The 21,122-nt window shown below is 40.9% G+C and overlaps 1 pseudogene; it reads right to left on the reverse strand.

Moving 5' to 3' along the window:
* Positions 1–2,390: 2,390 nt before the first annotated feature.
* LOC118454789 (U6 spliceosomal RNA) lies at positions 2,391–2,490 on the reverse strand (annotated as a pseudogene).
* Between the last annotated feature and the right edge of the window lie 18,632 nt (positions 2,491–21,122).

The following is a 21,122-nucleotide window of genomic DNA, read 5'->3' on the forward strand; positions in this document are numbered from 1 at the left end:
ACAGAATAAAAAAAGTATTTATTTAAATGTGCTTTGTTTCTCTTTTTCCCCTCCTCCTTTCATTTAGATGCATGTAAGCGTTGGCAGTTTTTAAAAATAGCCACCTTCATGCTCAGATTACACCCCTTCCCAAATCATTCGGGTGGTAAGTTATTCTGTATTTTTGCCTCAGTCTGTGCAGTTTTTCATTTGTGCAGAGTCTCAACTAAACATTTGAAAAGGCAATTCAGGACCCGAACGAAACTGAGCCACCTCACTCGCAGCCAAACAAAACATCAAGCGGACTCCACGACGCAGGGCCCTATATTGCTTTCAACAATTATTTACATCTGTCTTATTGAGCAGAAAGGCTTTTTTTTCTTGTCATAGCTCAGTGATTCAGCATGCAACATGCTTATCTGCTCCATCATCGAGGGGAGAGAGGCCACAAGAGAAAAGGCAGGGAGCCATGAACCCCGTGAAGAGTGACAGCCTGAATCTGGGTAATATACCACGAGGGGCTCGGTCTTGCAGAGAAATCTGTTGACCTAAGCCTCTTTGAAAAGGTTCTACCACTCCAATGCTGAGATAATAAAACAATGATAATGAGGAGTTGGGTGGGTAGTGGGACGAGTGAGTGGGAGATGAATTCAAACAAACCTTACAGTGTCTTCTCTGGTGTGACGGTGGGGGCTCTGAGACATCGGGCAGAGGCAACTTCAGGAGCAAAGTCCCCCCACCATCCTCTCTATAGGTAAGAAGAAGAAGAAGCGTGTATACCTAAAGGGAACATTGTTCTACAGTGCACAAGGATGTGAAACACTCATGAAAACTGACATGAATCTGTCTTCCTGATTTTCTTGGGGGTTGGTTTTGTGACGTGATGTGTATGCGTGTCTTTTTGGGAGGGGTGTCCTGCTGTTTTTGGATGTTTTCCACATGGCTCCTTGACTTTGGTGAACAGCAGAAGGAGCTTATGATGTGTTTAAGGATTAATTGTGGCATATGTCCTGAGTGCAAAAACTGCATGTTACATTATAGGACGTGGCCCTTAAGAAAATACAGCATCTGTTACTCCTGTCAGCTCACTTGCCTGTTATTTCAGTAAGCATTAGGCTATTTGTGTTAGTAATGACACAATTATAGAATACGCTACCATGATTGCAACTCTCATTTTGGAAAGACATGCAGAAAAGAAATCACGTGTGTGCAAGTCAGCCATAATGCATTTTGCAGAGCTTCACATGAACTCGAACGAAGGTGTGAAAGAGGCGTTGTTGGATTTCCCAGGGAGCTCCCCTCCTTTCTTTTTCTCACACATGTCATCAAAACATGATTCCCGTTAAAATGATTTCCACGTTGACTCAAGAGTTTCACGTATGTTTATAAAAGGACATGGCACTGAGCTCTGAGTAACTTTCTTAGAACAGCGTCTCGTCCCCACAACAAAATCCTCCCAAAGCTTGTTTATAAAGATTGATTATTTTGAGCTTCAGTCTCCTGATGCAGCAACAGTGCCTCCAAAGGTTTGCATTAAAGGGCTCATGATAATTAAAAGCACATTCACTGCGGGATCAAAAAACACATGTCACTCCTTTTCTCATTAGTCGATGCTAATGGACCGTGAGTGTGGATGTGTGCTGGACAGACGCTGAGGGTGAACAACCCAACATCAAAACAACTGTAAAAAAGCCCCAATAAAGCTATATCTCAGAGGGAATGTGTCCTTCAATAGATGTAAGTAAGTGAATTATTATGTTCGGTTAGCATATCCTGGCTGCAGTCCAGCATGCACAACATTCCCAGTTGACCCCTGTCATCCTTTTTTTTTTCTCCTTGCTTTAATTCCCCCTCTATGCTATTTAAACTAAGACAAAATTGATGCAGAATATCTCCTAAAATGTGAGAAATGTCCAAATCAAGCATGTTTACCATGAAAATTAAAGAAGATAGACTAAAGAAATAAAGGGGGAAAGTGTCTTTGGAAGGTGTTGGCCCACTTGAGGCTGATTTCAAAATGTTTTTGGTCTTTATTGAGGTTTCTCATGTGACATCATGCACACATTGCTCAAGAGTCGGCTGCCATATTGGACAGAATGCAACCGCAGTTATATCATGTATTTGAAAAAGTGTGTATTCCCTGATTAGCTGGCAGTAGTTGCTGGACATGGCTGGCTTTTGTTGAGTGAAACTGGTTGCAAAGAAGGCACTGCACCAAAAACCTCCCTATGAATCTTTGGTTGCTCACAGATTGCCATGATTGCCTGTAGTTTTCATGTTTGTCTGCAAATGCTTGCTAACTACAACTGTATTAGTAAAATTTGAAAACATATCATCCGAATGAGAAATGGAGAAGGGTCAACTTCAAAGTAAAAAGTTGCAAAACTTCTAGTTGCAGCTTTTAAAACACATTGACTGAATTACTCTTCACGAATTTGCGTGTCATCCTTGCGCAGGGGCCATGCTAATCTTCTCTGTATCGTATCCAATTTAGCGTATGCGCTGAGGCACCGTCTCCATTTCCAGTTTGCATCACAATGTTAAGAGTTTCACTGCAGCTTGGAGAGTTGCTGAACTTTGTTTTGCAGACAAGTCTGTCAGTCTGTCTTCCCTTCCAACCAGCAGCGCAGCAATATGCCAGCGACCAAAGTAATCACAGGGAAGTTTTTGCCGCCTGGTTGGGGAATATATGATTGTTGCAAGGGAGTCACTGACCGGTCTGTAGATCTGCATGACTTTGACTGTTGGCAATTATTTTCCCAGTGAATGCTATCAACCTCCAGCAACCCTTCACAACTAGGCCAGTGTGACTTGGTCCAAAGTCCTTGGAACAAGTCAAACTTCCAAAATATTGTACAAGTTAATGTGTTTAGTGGTCACAAATCTGGTCAAAATGCAACATTTTCCCTACTTACTTTTCTATGTTTGCTATATTTAAAAACTTCTAGGTTAAAATGCAAAAACACATTTCATTTATCTATGTTTAACGTAACTGTGTCAGTTCTTTTATTTATTATTTTTTATAAAAAATGCAAATACTCAATAGTAGCACATTCATAAAGGATTAAACTTTTGATATAAACCTCATTAGGTGTAAAGGCAGCGTTATCTCTGGCCAAAGACAGAAATGTTACAAATACCACTGATGGAACAGATTTTACTGACTGACTGGTCACGTTGCACCACAGGCGTGTGTGGCTGTGCTGAGCAGGACGATGATTTGTGCATTGTTTATTTACAGTTTAAGTATCAGACACGGTTCAATACATTTGATTTTGACGTACTTTTGAAATATATGCAGAGACAGCGAAGTTAAGATAGCAAACATCGGAAATGTTTGGAGAAGTCGGATGTTCTCGATTTTGTCATTGCACAGCTGGGATTCTCAGGCCGCGTCTTTCGATGGCTTTTCTCATGCTGCATCACATTTGGTGCTTTCATGATGGTGGTGATGACTGCCGTCCAACAAATCCATCTCCTTTAAATGTTCAGTTCATGTTGGGATGTGATGACTGCAGAGCCTGTCGCATTTCATACTGATAAATCACTTCTCTGAGCCTTCCTGAGCCAAATTGTGAAATGAAACCTCTCCAGTTAGGACAAAAACATATTAATCAGAGGACTTGCAGTGATTTACACAGATTTTTCAGACACAAAAGGACAAAATCTCACCAAAGACACTGTCTCGCTTTCCTGAAAGGTTCAAAGCCTAAGTTTTTAATTAAGGGAAATTTCTACTGCTGAACTTTTGCAAGCATTTTTACTTAAAGAAACACCTAAATAGCCTCACTGTTGTCAAAATCACCCCTCTGAGTCACAAAGCACATTGTAAAGGTAGTGTTGCAGGCTGAGTAAAGCTCTGACTGATAATTAAATGGATCCGTTACATTAATATTGACAATATCTCCCTTTAAAATAATCTAAAAGGTCATTGTTATTATGTGCATTGATGGTTCTATTGAGCGGTTTTGCTGGGCATGAATATATATATAAGAAATGAATGACAATTAGTGGTTAGATTATTCACATCCTCCTCTGTTCAGTATCCTCAGTACCCATCGGACAACTCACTACATGTCCCCTTGTTAGTCAGGTCTTTGTTCTGCAGCAGGATGGACAAATCACCAGTCCGTCTTCTGAAGGCTTACACGTGAAACGACACTGATGCTCCTCATGTTATGCCCCGATCTTCGGGGCTCTCTCGTTTCTCATTTCACATCTGCATCAAAGCTGCGAGGCTCGCCTTCGATAAGTGTTCTTTAATGCTGTGTGTACTGCAGCCAGCTGATGCCTTTCAACACACATGAAAGCTTCTGCGAGGAGTCTGAGTTGTTGGGAAATGAAAGGGAAAGATAGATGTTTGTGCGTGGTTGTGTGAGGAAGATGATGACTGTCCCATCTTTGGAAAAGCTCCTTTCTTCCTCTGTAAAACCCTGCGGTTTTACTCCAGCACCGAGGGCCCTGGATTAAACTCGGCTCTGGTTGCCACCAGCTTGAGAACATTTATAGAAGTGTGTGATGGATGCTAAACAGACGATATTGTCACCAGGAGACCCCTGGCTGTGTCGCTGCACTGTCAGGGAGCCACTCTGTCAGGCTCTGCAGAGGCAGCACATCTGTTTGTGATCCCAAGTGTGATATTCTGCTGCTTCAGCAATTTTTGACTTTTGTTTTGTTTTGTATTTCAGGAAGATGCTGCTGAGTTAAGTGCCGGTTAACTCACTGCATGTTTGGCAACCATCAGAGTCATACATATAACTCTGTATACACTGTTTGAGTACACACTGTACTCCCAACAGTTTCTGTGCTCTTAAAAAGCATATGTTGGTATATTTTACATCAACTTTGGTTGGAATAAAACACAGCTATTTAGAACATTATTGCACAAGACAGAATCAGCCTTAAGTATGAGTACAAATGTTTTTCAACATCATAAAACTGATTTATTTTGTTAAACAGTAACAGTTCATTTTCCCCCTCTATTATGAATTGTTTGCTCATTTGCTATAAAAATGTTGAAAATGATGGTAGGAAAAAGTGCTAAAAACTCTAATAACGAGGATCATGTGATGGGGTTGTAAGCTCCAGAATAAGCAATCAGCGGACTTTGAGTTTAGATGAGCTGCTTGAGATGTGCTAAAGTTTGGAAAACACACGAATCAAATAAAAATCTGAATCTGTAATAAATCATGGCAGTAATTGGAGGTCCAGCACTGAAATGAGTCACAAGGTTGCAACTTAATATCCAGTTTTGATCCTCACTAATTTCGGCTTAAAAGCAACATTTGATGCTTGAACTCATTTTCAGCAATGGAGGAAATCAGTTGTTTTCTTAACACATGAAGCAAATGTGCGTTAAAACCCTTAGATTTAGTTTGGACTCTGATATTTAGTTAAATAATTTTAAACTAACTGCAACTAAACTATAGCAACTCTTACCCGAGTTTAAATGTAATGGTTCTTATTCACCCTTTTACTCTGATCTACACTACAAGCTTCATTCACAACATTTTTTCCTATGCTTTTCTATGTAACATTTACAAATGTTCATAATCTGATTAATGCATCAACAGCATCCTGGGACCCATCAGATTGATCTTTTTCTCATTTATTTGTTATACTTCCTGTTACAGTGCAGAACTTTCACTCAAGAGCACAAGAGAATAATGCTCATCTGGTCACCTGTGGTCCCCATGTGCCCTATAAATATTACCCACAACTCACTTCTGCTTCACATCAGCTGCTGTTTCTTCCCCTCACCCCCAACTGGTCACAACAGTTGGTTGCCCCAACGGTTGTTAAAAGGGAGTTTTTCTTTCCCACTGTCACCATGTGCTTGCCCACAGTGGGTCATCTGATTGCTGCGGTTTTCTCTGTTTTATTGTTGGGTCTTTATCTTACAATATAAAGTGACTTGAGGTGACTATTGTTTGGCACTATATAAATATAATTTACTATAATTATGTCATTTTAAATTTATGTAAATATGAAATTAATTCAATGGACTGCACACACTGCCAGAATGTAGTCATTAAACTCCAACCTCCACCTCTGCCTCACTGTTTGTTCCATTTCCACAAATACAGGGGCTTGCAAAAGTATTCGGCCCCCTTGAACTTTTCCACATTTTGTTACATTACAGCCACAAACATGAATCAATTTTATTGGAATTCCACGTGAAAGACCAAAACAAAGTGGTGTACACGTGAGAAGTGGAATCAAAATCAGACATGATTCCAAACATTTTTTACAAATAAATAACTGCAAAGTGGGGTGTGCGTAATTATTCAGCCCCCTGAGTCAATACTTTGTAGAACCACCTTTTGCTGCAATTACAGCTGCCAGTCTTTTAGGGTATGTCTCTACCAGCTTTGCACATCTAGAGACTGAAATCTTCTTCTTTGCAAAACAGCTCCAGCTCAGTCAGATTAGATGGACAGCGTTTGTGAACAGCAGTTTTCAGATCTTGCCACAGATTCTCGATTGGATTTAGATCTGGACTTTGACTGGGCCAGTCTAACACATGGATATGTTTTGTTTTAAACCGTTCCATTGTTGCCCTGGCTTTATGTTTAGGGTCGTTGTCCTGCTGGAAAGTGAACCTCCGCCCCAGTCTCAAGTCTTTTGCAGACTCCAAGAGGTTTTCTTCCAACATTGCCCTGTATTTGGCTCCATCCATCTTCCCATCAACTCTGACCAGCTTCCCTGTCCCTGCTGAAGAGAAGCACCCCCAGAGCATGATGCTGCCACCACCATATTTGACAGTGGGGATGGTGTGTTCAGAGTGATATGCAGTGTTAGTTTTCCTCCACACATAGCGTTTTGCATTTTGGCCAAAAAGTTCCATTTTGGTCTCATCTGACCAGAGCACCTTCTTCCACATGTTTGCTGTGTCCCCCACATGGCTTGTGGCAAAGTGCAAACGGGACTTCTTATGGTTTTCTGTTAACAATGGCTTTCTTCTTGCCACTCTTCCATAAAGGCCAACTTTGTGCAGTGCACGACTTAATAGTTGTCCTATGGACAGATTCCCCCACCTGAGCTGTAGATCTCTGCAGCTCGTCCAAGAGTCACCATGGGCTCTTGGCTGCATTTCTGATCAGCGCTCTCCTTGTTTGGCCTGTAAGTTTAGGTGGACGGCCTTGTCTTGGTAGGTTTACAGTTGTGCCATACTCCTTCCATTTCTGAATGATCGCTTGAGCAGTGCTCCGTGGGATGTTCAAGGCTTGGGAAATCTTTTTGTAGCCTAAGCTTTAAATTTCTCAATAACTTTATCACTGACCTGTCTGGTGTGTTCTTTGCACTTCATGGTGTTGTTGCTCCCAATATTCTCTTAGACAACCTCTGAGGCCATCACAGAGCAGCTGTATTTATACTGACATTAGATTACACACACATGCACTCTATTTAGTCATTAGCACTCATCAGGCAATGTCTATGGGCAACTGACTGCACTCAGACCAAAGGGGGCTGAATAATTATGCACCCCCCACTTTACAGTTATTTATTTGTAAAAAATGTTTGGAATCATGTATGATTTTCGTTCCACTTCTCACATGTACACCACTTTGTGTTGGTCTTTCACGTGGAATTCCAATAAAATTGATTCATGTTTGTGGCTGTAATGTGACAAAATGTGTTCAAGGGGGCCGAATACTTTGCAAGCCACTGTATCTCAATGATCTCAGGCACTCTCCTTTTCTCATTTGACTTATACTACAGCACAAAGTTGATATTTCTTCTACCTTATTCTGTATAAATAAATAAATGTTACCTCCGTTAACCCTGGCATACTTGATCTGAAAAACTTTAAAGCAGCGCACTAAAAGATAAAGCTTTACTTTGTCATTGATGACGGCTTTGAAGCAAAGCAACACTTTGCATCATCTTTATAGTTTTCATACTGTCATCTTTACTATTTCTGTTTATCTACTGTTTACAGAGTGAAGCTTGAGGATGCCCACATATTCTAAAACAAATTTCATAAATGTAGAAAAATTTCAGGAAATGCATCACAGTCAGGCTCTGGTTTTTAGAATTTATCATCATTTGGGGTTATTTATTTTGTTGTGCGGCTTTTCTCCGTTCTGCTGCAAAGCAGTGTGGGATTTTTGTTTTGAAAAACAAAGGTTGCCATCATACTCATGAAACAGTCAGGTTTTCGTTTCTTGACTCATACAGCAAAGGCGAGCAGCGATGACACATGGCAGTACGTACGACCAGATCCGCGAGGGTGGATTTTCTCATAGAGTCTTCTTCAGAGTTTTTAAACTCTGCGGCTGCAGCGCTTTAATCACACTCAATTTGTTTGGACCACAGCTCCGGCTCCATGGGAGGGGTCTGCCACGAATTAATCATGCTTACACACAAAAACACTGCATACATGATGGTCAACAAGCGAATCTTACAAGCACGGCCAAAACTCAAGGATCGGTATATAACACGACACGCACAGATGTCTCCGTGTGGCCAAGTATGCCTGGTGTGGGTGGACCGGCTATCTAAATGTTTACTTCTCTTTTAGCCACTGATAACAGCCACTTTGAATGCCTCAGCTGCACTTTAATGGGAGAATAAAAGGGAAAAAGGCTTTATTTTTATATAATGTCGAAGAGTTCATTTGAAAGCTTCAGGGCCAGCAATTATATCTAAAGCTTTAATAGCTACAGTGCAGTTATCTCAATCATGGTTAGTCAAGATTAGCCTTAGATTGAGGAAGTGGATTATTTAATTACACTTCAGCAACTACTAGGAAATGAAACTGAGTGCTTCAGTTTCAAGTTTATTGACACCAAATAAAATTAGTGCCATAAGATCCTCCGTTGTTGAGTGTGCTTTTCTATGTTCTGCAGCTTACCTCAGAGCTGTGTGTGTGTGTACATGTGTGTGTGTGTGTGTGCTGCAGATTCGGTCAGGACAGTAGTATTTCTTTTATTGTGCTGAGTACAGGAGAAGCTTGCTGAGAACAGAAAACAATGCTACTTCTGCTGCCAGGATCTTAATTCAGCAAAACAAACATCCGTGATGAACTGAGGGAGGTTGTTACTGCTTGGTCCAAACCACAATCACAAACCATCAGCAGAAGAGTGGAGGAAAAAAATGTTTATTTTCTGTAGCAGGGTAGTACAGGGATACCTCTCCTCAGATTTACATTACACAAAAACCATTCTAGTGCCATGTCGCACACGTTGTAAATAAGACTGTGTAGTTGTCATGCAGACTTTTCTGCCTTGGAGAAATTGAGAAGGACATTGTTAATATATTTATATGTGAATGCTGCTTTCTGGATGATGAACACAGGGATTTATGACTCCTGAGTCTCGCGCTATGCTTTGTATGTTTGTGTTATATGCTTTTATGCTTCTGGCTACAAGGAAAAATTTCCCCACAGGGACAATAAAGATGAATTGAAATCGAGAGGATCAGAGCGCAGAAAGGAGCAGCAGCTTTGAGCTTTCGGTTTCTTGCTGAGGGTACCCAGCGGAGTTTTCACGGTAAACAAACAACGTTCAGGGTTTCACACCGAAACACGTTGCGCCCATCCTTCACGAAGAACAAACGTGCTGAATGCACTGACGAAACCTTTAAAAAGGAGGTTTTATGTTATTAAATCTGGAAAATTCCAAGCTGATTTGAAGCAACTGCGTTTTCTTTTTCTGCTCAACTGCAAAGCAACACTCTCTACGTTAAAAACTAGTCTTACAACTTTACTTTCTGGTACAGCTTATAGTTACTGCTCAGTCAGATGACCCCAAGCTCTCCCTTAGTAATGCTTCAATAAGCTTGAGCTGCTGTGGCCGTCCAATGTTGAGTGTTTGTACTTCACACATCTCTTTTTACTCTCTGTGTATTTTATGCCTCTACTGTATTTATTTAAGTAGTAGTTGCTAGTTATTTAAGTAGTTGTTAAACTCTGGCTCTTCTCCCATAGTTTGCCTTTTGTCCCATCTCCCTCTGCTCTCATCTTCAACCGTTCCAGGCGGATGTTCACCTCACCCTGAGCCTGATTCTGCCGGAGGTTTATTTCCTGTTAAAAGAGAGTTTTTCCTTCCCACTGTCGCCAAGTGCGTGCTCATAAGAGTTCATCTAGTCTACTTTATATTTATGCTTTATACTATTGTTTCATTTCTGGCAATGTGGCTGGCAATATCTATATGCAGGTAAAACCTGTGGAAAGTCAATTTATTGCCATGATAAGAGCCGATTCCAAGAGCAGATTAAATGGCCTTCATGCTAAAAATCAAAAAGCTTGAGGTTGTAGTTTGGGGAGTAGTGTGTAAATACATTTCTTAGGACAGAATTAAACTTGAATTGAAGAGTTCCAGTATTTTCTGTAATCTTTGTAACTTTTTTATTGAGTAGATTATGTTATTAAACTGAACAAGTTTGGTAAGTGCTTCAGTTGTTTTATTTCTCTAAGAGCTTGTGAATTCTGTGCGACTTTCTATGGTTTTGTTGTTATTGAAATGAAGCCTTTTATGAGTTTGTGGAGCTGGAATTTAGCATTTTCTCCTTGTAAATATGTTCTCATTCAATTGCTTGTGGGTTTGGTTCCTGGTTTTTTGATTGGGTTTGGAGACCAAGTGACCACAGAGAAAAATTGGACAGCTCTAAAACACTTATTATGTACTGTCGATATGTTTGTCCTCAGGCATTCCATGATTTTTTTTTCCCAAATGGAGCTGCATGGGGCCCGTGGGAAGTCAGAATCGATGGAGCACTGAAAATTTTCCTTTAAAAAAATATCTCCTCCTTTTAGACATAGTTTTTTCTCGTTGTTGTGGCCAAGTCCTGCCCATAAGAAGTCAGATGATCTTTAGGTCTCTCTCTAATGGCAACCTTATACACACACCAGACACTTTATTAGATACACCTTGCTTGCACCAGTTTGGGTCTCTCTTTACCTTCAGAGCTGCTTTAATTCCTAATTCCTGTCCGTGCAGATTTCACCTGTTTCCTGATCTTTCTGTTGCTGTTGCCCCTCCGCTTCAGCCTTCAGCATGTTGTACTTCTTTGCTGTGGTAAGTGTTTAGTCGAATTACTGTTGACTTCCTATTAGCTCAAACCAGTCTGCTCATTCTCCTCTGACCTCCAGCATCAACAAGACATTTTCACCCAAAGAACTGCTGCTCACTCGACCTCTGAAACCAGCCATGTTTTTTTAGGCAGTGTTTTTTTTTAAGTCATTGTATATTGTTCAATGACAAATAAAAGAACCTTGAACCTCGAGAACAACAATCAATCCCCATTCAGAGTTACTTAAATCACCTTTCTTCCCCATTCTGATGCTCAGTCTGAACTTCAACTTGACTATATCTACGTGCCTAAAAGCATCAAATTGCAGAAATGTCATGTAATTTAGCCAGGGCATAATTGTGATTATGCTATAATAAGTCCACTATTTTCTAGTGAATCCCTTGCTTTTGATGCAGTGCATCACTCAGGTCCCTGGTAAATGTTAATTAGCCAGCGATAACTAACATTGCAGACATCATAAAAGTGGGTCAAGCTGGTGTTAGCTTTAGGCTAAAGCCTTATCTTTCTAGTTTTTTACTATTATAAAAGAATTAAGGATCAATCTTGACTTGATTTAATAATAACAGTAAGTTAGAATAAAACTCTTCATCAAATGAGTGCAAAGTCAGCTTGAACCCAAAGTAAAAATTTCTCAAATATGCCACCCATTGATTTTAATTGTTTAAACTGAGATTGTCTCTCCCCCTATGGAGAAACCAGACACAGTTTCGCATCGTGGTTATTTCTCAGGCTGGGCTCAGCGACCCACACTAATGTGATGCTGAAGTCTTCTCTCAGCGACAGCACATTATGAACCACAGAAACAGCTGCTCTGCACTGTATGCAATTACCACATTTTCTCCGCAGCCTGCTGTTGTGATGTTTATGAAAGCCGAGTGTTTCTGCGTGCACGCTGCTGCGAGAGTGTGAACGTGTGTGAAGCACGTACGTAAACTCTCTCTCTCGCACACACAGGTGCATGAATGCACATGCAGTAAACAGCTCTCACGCTGTTTACACAGAGACAGCTGTAACTGCTCTTTTTGCTGTAACTCTTACTTCATCTGCACTCATTTCCAGACTGTAGCACGGGATGATTATTAGTTATGAGGTCTGTAAGTGAAACAAAAAATCCTAAATGTCCCAATCCACAGCACCAGTAGAGATAATCTATTTCATAAATTTGAAACTGACTATGTTGGGAGGATCGGGAGTTGACAGAATGACGTTATTAGGATGGAACTACAGATTGAATTTATCTGACCTGCTAATTTGGAATTCCTCGCAGAAAATGGAACAACATGTGAACAAGCGGCTCATTAAAGCAATTAGCACAATATGGGCCTTTCAATGGCACATCAGTTAGTCCAATCTAAAACAGATCCCCATTTCTGCCAACACCTGATGGAATTTTGGAGTTGAATAGTTTGCAATAGCCCCCACTTTGCCTGTCTTTCACGCTCCTGACAGACTGGCATCTATATGCAGAGCGAAACAAAAGTCACGTACAAACAAATGCCACTTTTTAGGTATGGAGGAATGTGCTCACACTTGGCAGCTGATAGGAGCACATAAATTTCCACAGAAAAGAAAAAAAAAATGCTCATTGCCTCATTGTCCCTCCTTTGCTCATTGGCTACTTTAGTGGCCTGCTTCCTTTTGGATTTTCCCATGCCCTGCTATCTTTTCTCAAGTCTTAATCTTTTCATTCTGTCAGGCCCACTCTCGGCAGCCTCCGCGCCATTTCCAAAGGTCTGGGCTTCATGCTAATTGTCTCTCAATGGCACGGTTACCTCCCACCTACATAATGCACCTTGTTTCCTCCACTCGGTCGGGTTGCACCATTTTTGCTCATTCAAATTCAGGAGGGAGAGGGACTGTAAAAGCACTGCCTCGGGCTACGGCGGAGCAACGCAAAGAAAATACACACGCACACACTCACACACAAAAAATTGATTTGCTTCCCTGTTTTTAGAGGGAAACTTCTGTGGGTGGGCTAACCGGCAGGACGTTTTGAAGGATGAGTTGCATGTGATTGCTGTTGTGTTAGACAAAACGTAATTTCTCAACTACAAGTTCTCCGTTCCAACATTTATCACACAGTTCATCATGTTCCTGCGGCGGTGCTACCGAAGCATGCAGGTTATTTTTGAATTAGCTTCACTTTCAATTCAAGTGCTTGTAACGCATCTGCCAGCAATTTGATCTATAGTCCTCGGATGCAGCGGAAAAGGCACAGAGAGGTAAAGGTTACGAAAATCATAGTTACAACATGAATGCTGATCCCCTCTCTTGGGTTAAACGGGAGTACTGTCGTGAAAGGCACACATAAATTGTGCTAATTGTGTCCACGTAGACCTAAATTGGCTGTTTTTCTTTCACTGGAGAGATCTCGGCCACTCAGGACTAAGACGACAGCCATGCACCATTAACATCTATTGAAGTGCGCCCGCTTTGATCTTCTCTCTCAGAAGGAGAGCAATGGGGGAACACAGGGGGAGAAAAATAAGGAGAAAAAACATCATCAACAATTCAAATGCACCCAATTATTGGACCATAAATAAAAGCCTAATTAGCATAAATTGCTTCCACATTGTTGCTATTTTTACATCATTTCTTCTTCCAAATTTCAGGCTTGTGTATTGTGCGCGCAGGCTTCTGCGTTAGTGCTTGAGTTATGATGGAGATGCTTAATTTCATAGTGAAATTGCCGCGCTAATTAAAACTGGTGGATAAATATTTGCTCGCTGCACAGCACCCGCATGTGTTTTTATTTGGAAGCACAAAAAAGCGAGCTGACCCCGACTGTCACCGCGGCAACATTTGATTCGTATTGCAAAACTGTCAATGCAGCATCTGCGGCGCATCGAACCGATGACTTCAGTTTGCATCTGATGTCACGATCACCAACGTCAGCAGTTATGTAGCCATCAAAGGTGGCGGGTGGGTTGCGTGTAGTTGTCAGATGAGTTCAGGCTCAGTTGATTTTGAGTTTTCTAAAATTAGGAGCAGAGCGAGGGAAAGTACGGAAACACAGCAGCCAGAATTAGATTCACACGTCGCCCTGAAAGGTTTTTGTTTCCCAGCGTGATGGTGCTCATAAAGGGCGGCCTGTCTGCTCTGTCTGGTTTGGGTTATGAAGTCACTTTTCAATACAGAAACAAGACGGTGAGGATCAGGTTGGATAAAAGTTCTTTCCCAGCGTCTCCTCAAACATTGTTTTTGGTCAAATAGGCCAGGATCTCCAGAAATGGAAACAGTATCTCACCATTCCTCTCCCCTTTTAACCCTTAAGGGACACTTAGTTGGAATCAATCTCTCCATGAATTTAAGGCACAGCCTGCTGGGAATTAAACCTGCCTTTTACTGGTCACAAATAGGTCTTTTTGACCAGTACAAAATGATTATAATGAGGTTTAAAGATGGCGTTCCCATGCAATGTGAAAACTAGCTCCCCTTTGCAGCCTCGGGGTTAAAAACCTCAACACCCAGTGATACTCCACTGTCTTCTCCCACACAGTTTCAACACGTCTGGCCGGCGGCTCGGCCTGCCATTTGACTTCAAGACATCTTTTGTTCTCTTGTGGTTTCTAGTTCAGTTTTTATTACATACTCCAATTCATCTAATTCCAATTTATAATTTCCATTCTCAGGCGTAGAAGGTTACAATAATAAGCCGCAGCTTCTCTCAAGCTCGAATGTTTTCCTTGGTCACTGTTGATGTCATTGAGCCATTAAGATGCCAAAAAGTGACTTAATTGTAATTTCCATCCAAGTCGTGGAAGGAAAGCGCACTGATTTCCAATAAGTGTCCCTATAGATTAATGCATGTGGTTGTTTTTGGGGTGGTGCAGGTTGTGTGGTCAGAAAATAAAAGTAAGGGTCTTTTTTTGTTATCCAGTTTGGCTTTGTTAAGAAGTGGTGTGTTGAGGTCATTTCAGGCACAAGTGGACACAAAATAGGGAAGTTCTTTTTTTTCTTCAGTTTGTCTGACTTTAACTGAAACTCATATACATATAGGTCTTTAAACCATCTCTTCCATCTGTTTTGCAGCTGGCATAAAATGAAAAAAAAAATCAACCAGTATTATACATTAAAGTATTTTGTTTTATTTTTATATTCAGAAAACACATAAGCATAGATCCCTGAGCTTCCTATTAACTCTGTGGAGCATTTTAGTGTCTTTGAGTTTATTATTTTGGTTTAACAGGTGACTGGTTTCCACAAAAAAGACCCAATAAACTCACCGAACTACACCTGCTCAGCAACAAAAGCTTCAAATTTTGATAAATGCCTTTCTATTCAATTTGAGCACTCAAAGCACTTTCTAAGACAAAGCACACACAGTACCTTTATCTATACCTACCAAAGCAAAAATATGGGCACTGAGCGCAATTTCCTAAAACTGATTATCAGAAATACATGGACTTTTTCTTTGTGTTGATAGCCACCTTTGAAAACTGACATAATAAATGCCACGATGAAATTTTTTGTAACTTAAAAAAGTGACATTCTGCAATATATTCAGTAAAAAAAAAGACATTGTGTGGTGGGGCGTGGTCTGCGGTGCCATGCAGGGAGGGCGGACGCACCTGCACGGCATCCTTAATCACGCCCGCCTAGTTAAAAACACGGGGACTCAGGGTTTGTTTGTGTGTGTGTGGTGCGATGTAAAATCAATAAAATGGCTCTAAATTATCATCTTTGGTCCCGCCGTGCCTTATTCACGCCACATTGGTGCCGAAACCCAGGAGGCGGCACGGCGGGTTCTTATCGGAGCCAGGGAATGGAGGAGCTGGCGACAAACAACTATGCGTGTGTGTACGTGTGTGAAGTGCATTTCACACATTGCCTCTGTCTTCTCCCTGTGTGTGATTAAAAAAAAGATGGCAAGATTGATTGAGACTGAAATCTGACAAATGCCGAAAACATTGGACAAAATGGATAGCCTATAAGACCCATTCAACCCCATAAGGCATGGACCCCTCTTCGTTGGGATGTTTTTTTTTATTCAAACTGCTTCTGGTTTTTGACCCTTTGAGGCGGATGGCTGGGCCCTGAGAGAATGGGGCCCTGCTATTTCCCGCTCTGGGTTCAAATATGTTAAGACTGCGGATGGAACTGGACCTATCGGGGAGAGGACCAGACATCGGGCGCTGTCTGGCACTCTTTGTGTGGATGTAAGGGGATGGTGTTTTTGGGACGGGATCGATAGGACGGTACTTTGGGCATACCCCGGCTGGTAGAGTCCCCCCTCTCTTTACATATGTGTATAATTTGTTTTTTCTTCACCCCACAGATTATGTGTGTTTCATTCTGTTTAGTTTGTTTCTTTTGTGTTCCTTTCTCTTATTTTTGTTTGTATGTACTATAAATTTGGAAAAAGTACAAAATAAAAAGTTTTTTTTTTTTAAAAAAAGAAAAAAGATGGCAAAAAAGTTGTACTTGTCTGCCTCCCTTTTCATTGTGAGTGGGAGTTTGTGTGTAGGTCAAATGTGTGTGTGTGTGCCTAAGCACCAGACCACCTCTCCGTGTTGATCAATCAAAGAAAACCAAACACTGCTCTCCCTTCGCATCAGACGGCGTGAAATCAGGCACGAAGAGGAGAAGCTTCTCTGCTCCAACAGATGCTGAGGTTCCGCCTGCTTTTCAAAGCTCCTATCGTGGCTGACCCGCCACTGAACCTCACGGCTCTGTCTCATAGTCACTGCCAATGTAAGCAGATGCCTCTTCGGGGTTTGAGCTCGGTCTCTTATTTATGCATGGGATGATAATGCTACCCTACATGTGATACTTCAAGAGAGGGAAGAGTCAATAACTAATGGAATTCGTGCTTGACCAGCACTCCTCTTCCCTCTCGGCGTACCACCCAGGTTTTCTGCTGATATGCTCACCTCTGCTGAGCATCGTCTTCGAGCCCACACAGTTTGCCACAGCAGCTTTAGCTCAATTACTGCTGGTCCTGCTGGATTGAGCCCTTTATATCCCCAGCTGGGAAAGCTCACTCGTCTAAACTCTGAGAGCTTTTGGAAATATCTATAAAATGACATCCAGAATAAAACCCTCCCTCCCTGCCTCTCCCTCTGCCTACGTACATGGCTCCATAATACAGGGTTTTAGAATTTGAAAGACGCCATCAGCCTCCGTTAAGTCCTGCAGGTAGATACTTTGCAGGCAAAAAAGTTCAGAAAAATCTAAAGTTTGACTTCAGAGTGACATTAAAGTTAAAGGACACGTGTATGGTTTGAGGCTTTACCGCCTCATTTTGATATGACAAAATGCCCTCTATTCTATACATCTTATATATGGTAGGATCTCTTGAAATGAGAGGCATAGCGCAATATTCAGGTGATATTATCTCATTTAATTACCTGTGGCTTTAGATCCTTATGTTTTTGTGGTTTCTGTTTTATTATTTATTATTATTATTCTGTTTTTTTTATTCTGCAGCATGGCTCCAAAACCCAGAATCCATATTCATCTTTGTGATCTGTAAAGTGATTCAAAGAGTAAACTCTACATGATTTTGACTGAAACTGAGTGGATTTTGACTCTGATAAGTCAGTGGATATTATATACAGTACACAGTGTTGGGGAGTAACGGAATACATGTACCGCCGTTATGTATTTAAAATACAAAATATGAGTAACTGTATTCCGTTACAGTTACCGTTTAAAAAGGTGGTATTTAGAATACAGTTACTTTGGTCAGGACTGTTTGGGTTTTGTTTGACAGCTACGTTCTGTAGTTCCAGGCGGCAGCTTGCGGTTGCCATGGTTACAGGGTGATGCTCTCGCTCTGCGCGTTTCCTGGGTGAGAGAGCGCCTTGTTGTTGTTGTTGTGCTAAGCTAATAGGCAGAATGCTACAGGCTCTAGAGAATGTAGCCTCATGGGCAGTGTAGTCCGTGCTGCAGGGAGAATGGACTGCCATACTCGTTATGTGTCTGTGAGCGCCAGGTGGGAGAAAAAGGAGAGTCGAAAAGTAGGAGTTGTCATCGAGCAGAAACGGGAGCTGGAAGCATGTAAATATAATAATAACCACTGTAGCCAAGAAGAGTGCCTGATGAGCCCAGTTGTAAGTAAGCTATTAAAACTGGACTGTATGCTTTGTTCGTGTTTTCCTCTGAAACAATAAGTTCCGTTGGAGCAGCCTTTCAGCACCTCTCTCTGTCTCTCGCAAGCAGAGTTGACCCACACAACAAAGTAAAGCTATTTTTCGGCTACGAGCCCAACACGGAACCCTATTAGCCAGAGGTCCCTTTACTACGGTTCGGAGCCGTGGACCTTCAGTAATAGTAATAAATCACACAGTAATAGTACATTCATGTAGTTGTAAAATGCATGATAATATGTTAAGTAATCCAAAGTATTCAGAATACGTTACTCTCATTGAGTAACGTAACGGAATACGTTACAGAATACATTTTAGGGCATGTATTCTGTAATGGAATACATTTTAAAAGTAACCTTCCCAACACTGACAGTACATGTGAGCCTATCGAACACCATTTGTTTATTTAGTTGGCTGTCAAACAAAAAATAATAGTAGAGCAATATTGTACTGTAACACTATAAATGCACAATTTCTTCTGGTTGCATGTGTATTTCTTATCCTACATAACTTCTTAAACGTGCAGTGCTTTGGTCTAAAACTGCCAAAAGGATTTTTAGTGTTAAACTGGCTTTGCTCTTTGTGGTTCTGATTCTTTTGTTTGCAGACATATTGATTGAGTTCTGCATAGAAAATTATTATTACCTCCAAATAAATACAACCCCATGAGTTTGAGTACTGTAACAGCACTGCAACACTGAAATGGCAGTAACTACCGTGTGACAAACTACAGGGAATTTTCAGCAGTAATTCAGTGTTTCTTGTGAATACTGTAAACACTGATGTCTTTGAATTAAAATAAATAAAAGTGTAAAGAATTGTACATATTTGTAGTGAAATGTAGTATTTTGTTCTTTTGCTGAAAGACTAGTGTAATTTCAGTAAAAGTGTGTTTAGGCTCACCCGTGGCTGAAAACTGTGTTAAAGTTGACTGTTTACAGTAAAGAATTGTAATGTTTGACTAGCGTTCATGTTAAAATGTTGTTTGACATTGTGTCAGCAACAAACTGATGTCACTGATTGCAGTGGGCACATGTGAAATGAAATTTAATCCTGGAAAATCTAGTTAATTTACTGTAATTTAACAGTCTTACAGTGTACATACTCCAGTTTGTTATATTTACTTTCTTTTTTTTAACAATAAGATAAATACACAATATGAGTAACTATGCCAAGCAAGAGGTAATTTTCCGTGTCCTGAACTTTTAGCTGCTAAAAAAAAGCTTCTGAGCTGCAGCAGAAGGAAAAGGTTTAAGTTAGCTACTAGTTTGGATTTCTGATGATCCCAGCAGAGGCAGGCATGCTGCAAAATGGCAACAAATCAAAAAACACAATGACTTTTGGAGTTGGTTGCGCACTGGCATGAACACTTAATGCAGTATGCATGTGTGCAGAGCCAGAGGTAATTTCCATTTCCAATTCCAACAATAGTTACATCTAAAAAAACAACAAACAGCACCTTCTTTCTTTTACAGTAGCTGAACGTATATGTTCAGTGACTGATTTTAAATTACGCACACAAATACGCAGCCGTAGTAACGGAGTAATTATATCCCACTATATAAAATATATGTCAAATAGGCTCTTGAGCCCACTGTGAGCAAAGCATAAAAGGCAGAATGTGAGAGTTCAACAGGTCAGCTAAGAGGAGGCTTTGCCTGAATATTTCCAGGCGATTAAATTTGGTGGTGAGCGTCTTGTGAAGACCCTCCAAACTCTGCACCTGGTTCGTATTCCATTCTTACAATCTGCTTTCTTTGGACCCTGCATCTTCCTCTTATTTGATTTCAGCTCTTTGAGATATAAAATACATGCTGATACTTAAAAACTGTCTTTGGGGATGAGGAGGTGAGGTGAAGAGACAGGCCTTTTGAGAAAAAAAACATTTATTGAGATTTGGCAGCATGCTGCAGACTGAGACAGAAAGCTATACAGTCTATAGAGCAATAATTATAGGATCTATTAATGCTTCTTTTTTTTTTTTGTACCCACCATTTGAACAAGTAAATCTTGGATTGTGTTCAGGCATTTTTACGAGACAGTTCAAAGTACTTATGGCACCAAATTTTCTTCACATGCTTCCTGTTGCTGCTGAACAGTGTCAGCAAACACATCATCTGATCAGATGGATGCTGTAAATGTAGAAGCCTATACAGACCTCGGTTCACATCTGTGCAGCAGTAAGGATGCTCTACATTTAAGTTTTTATTACTTAGTGAACGGAGGAGGCTCCAAGGTTAACAGATAGCAGTAAATTCCTGCGCTTCATGCCATTATCTTGAGTAAGGGCACGTATAATGGATCATGAAGGGTTTACTGGTACTCTAAAGTCCTTTCTGGCTACAAGCATGGAAAGCTACTTCTGCTGGCAAAAACAAAATAATTCATCAGAGACATGTAGATAGTCAAGTAATCAAAGCTGGAGACAGCAGATGCCGGTGTCAGCATTACTGGTTTAAGTTGTGCAGAACATGGAACTGACTGAGCTGTTTTGTAGCCATAATCTGTATTGATCCAATGTATGACACTGTGATGTCATACACTGTGTTTTTGATGACCATTTCTAATACTGCGACACCGCCATGTTTGGTTATAGAGCTAACAGTGATGTGCAAGGGATGGAAGTGATTCGGAACTTGAGGAATGGCACGACTGTTTGGGTAGTGACTGCATTATATCTATTTCACTCTAAACACTAAGATACAATATCAGCGTTACTGCATGCAGAAGACTTATATATCCAGAGATTGTCAAAATAAAGTCAAGAGGAAAAAGCTGACTGAGGCAATGAATTAAGTAAGAAGTTTGAACTTCTTTGTGGAACCAGAGAAGTTGCCCCCTGCTGGCCAGCATTAAAAAATACAGGTTTCAGATCTTTCATATTAAGTTAAAGGTTTTGATGAATGTGCGTTATACAGCCAGAAGTCAGACTGTATTCATTTTAAACTTGGATTTTCTCTCTCTCTCTCTCTCTCTCTCCCCCCCCCCCCCCCCCCCCCCCGCTCTCATTAGCCA

The sequence above is a fragment of the Neolamprologus brichardi genome, chromosome 2, assembly GCF_056152115.1.
Source record: "Neolamprologus brichardi isolate AB-2024 chromosome 2, ASM5615211v1, whole genome shotgun sequence".
Lineage (NCBI taxonomy): Eukaryota > Metazoa > Chordata > Actinopteri > Cichliformes > Cichlidae > Neolamprologus > Neolamprologus brichardi.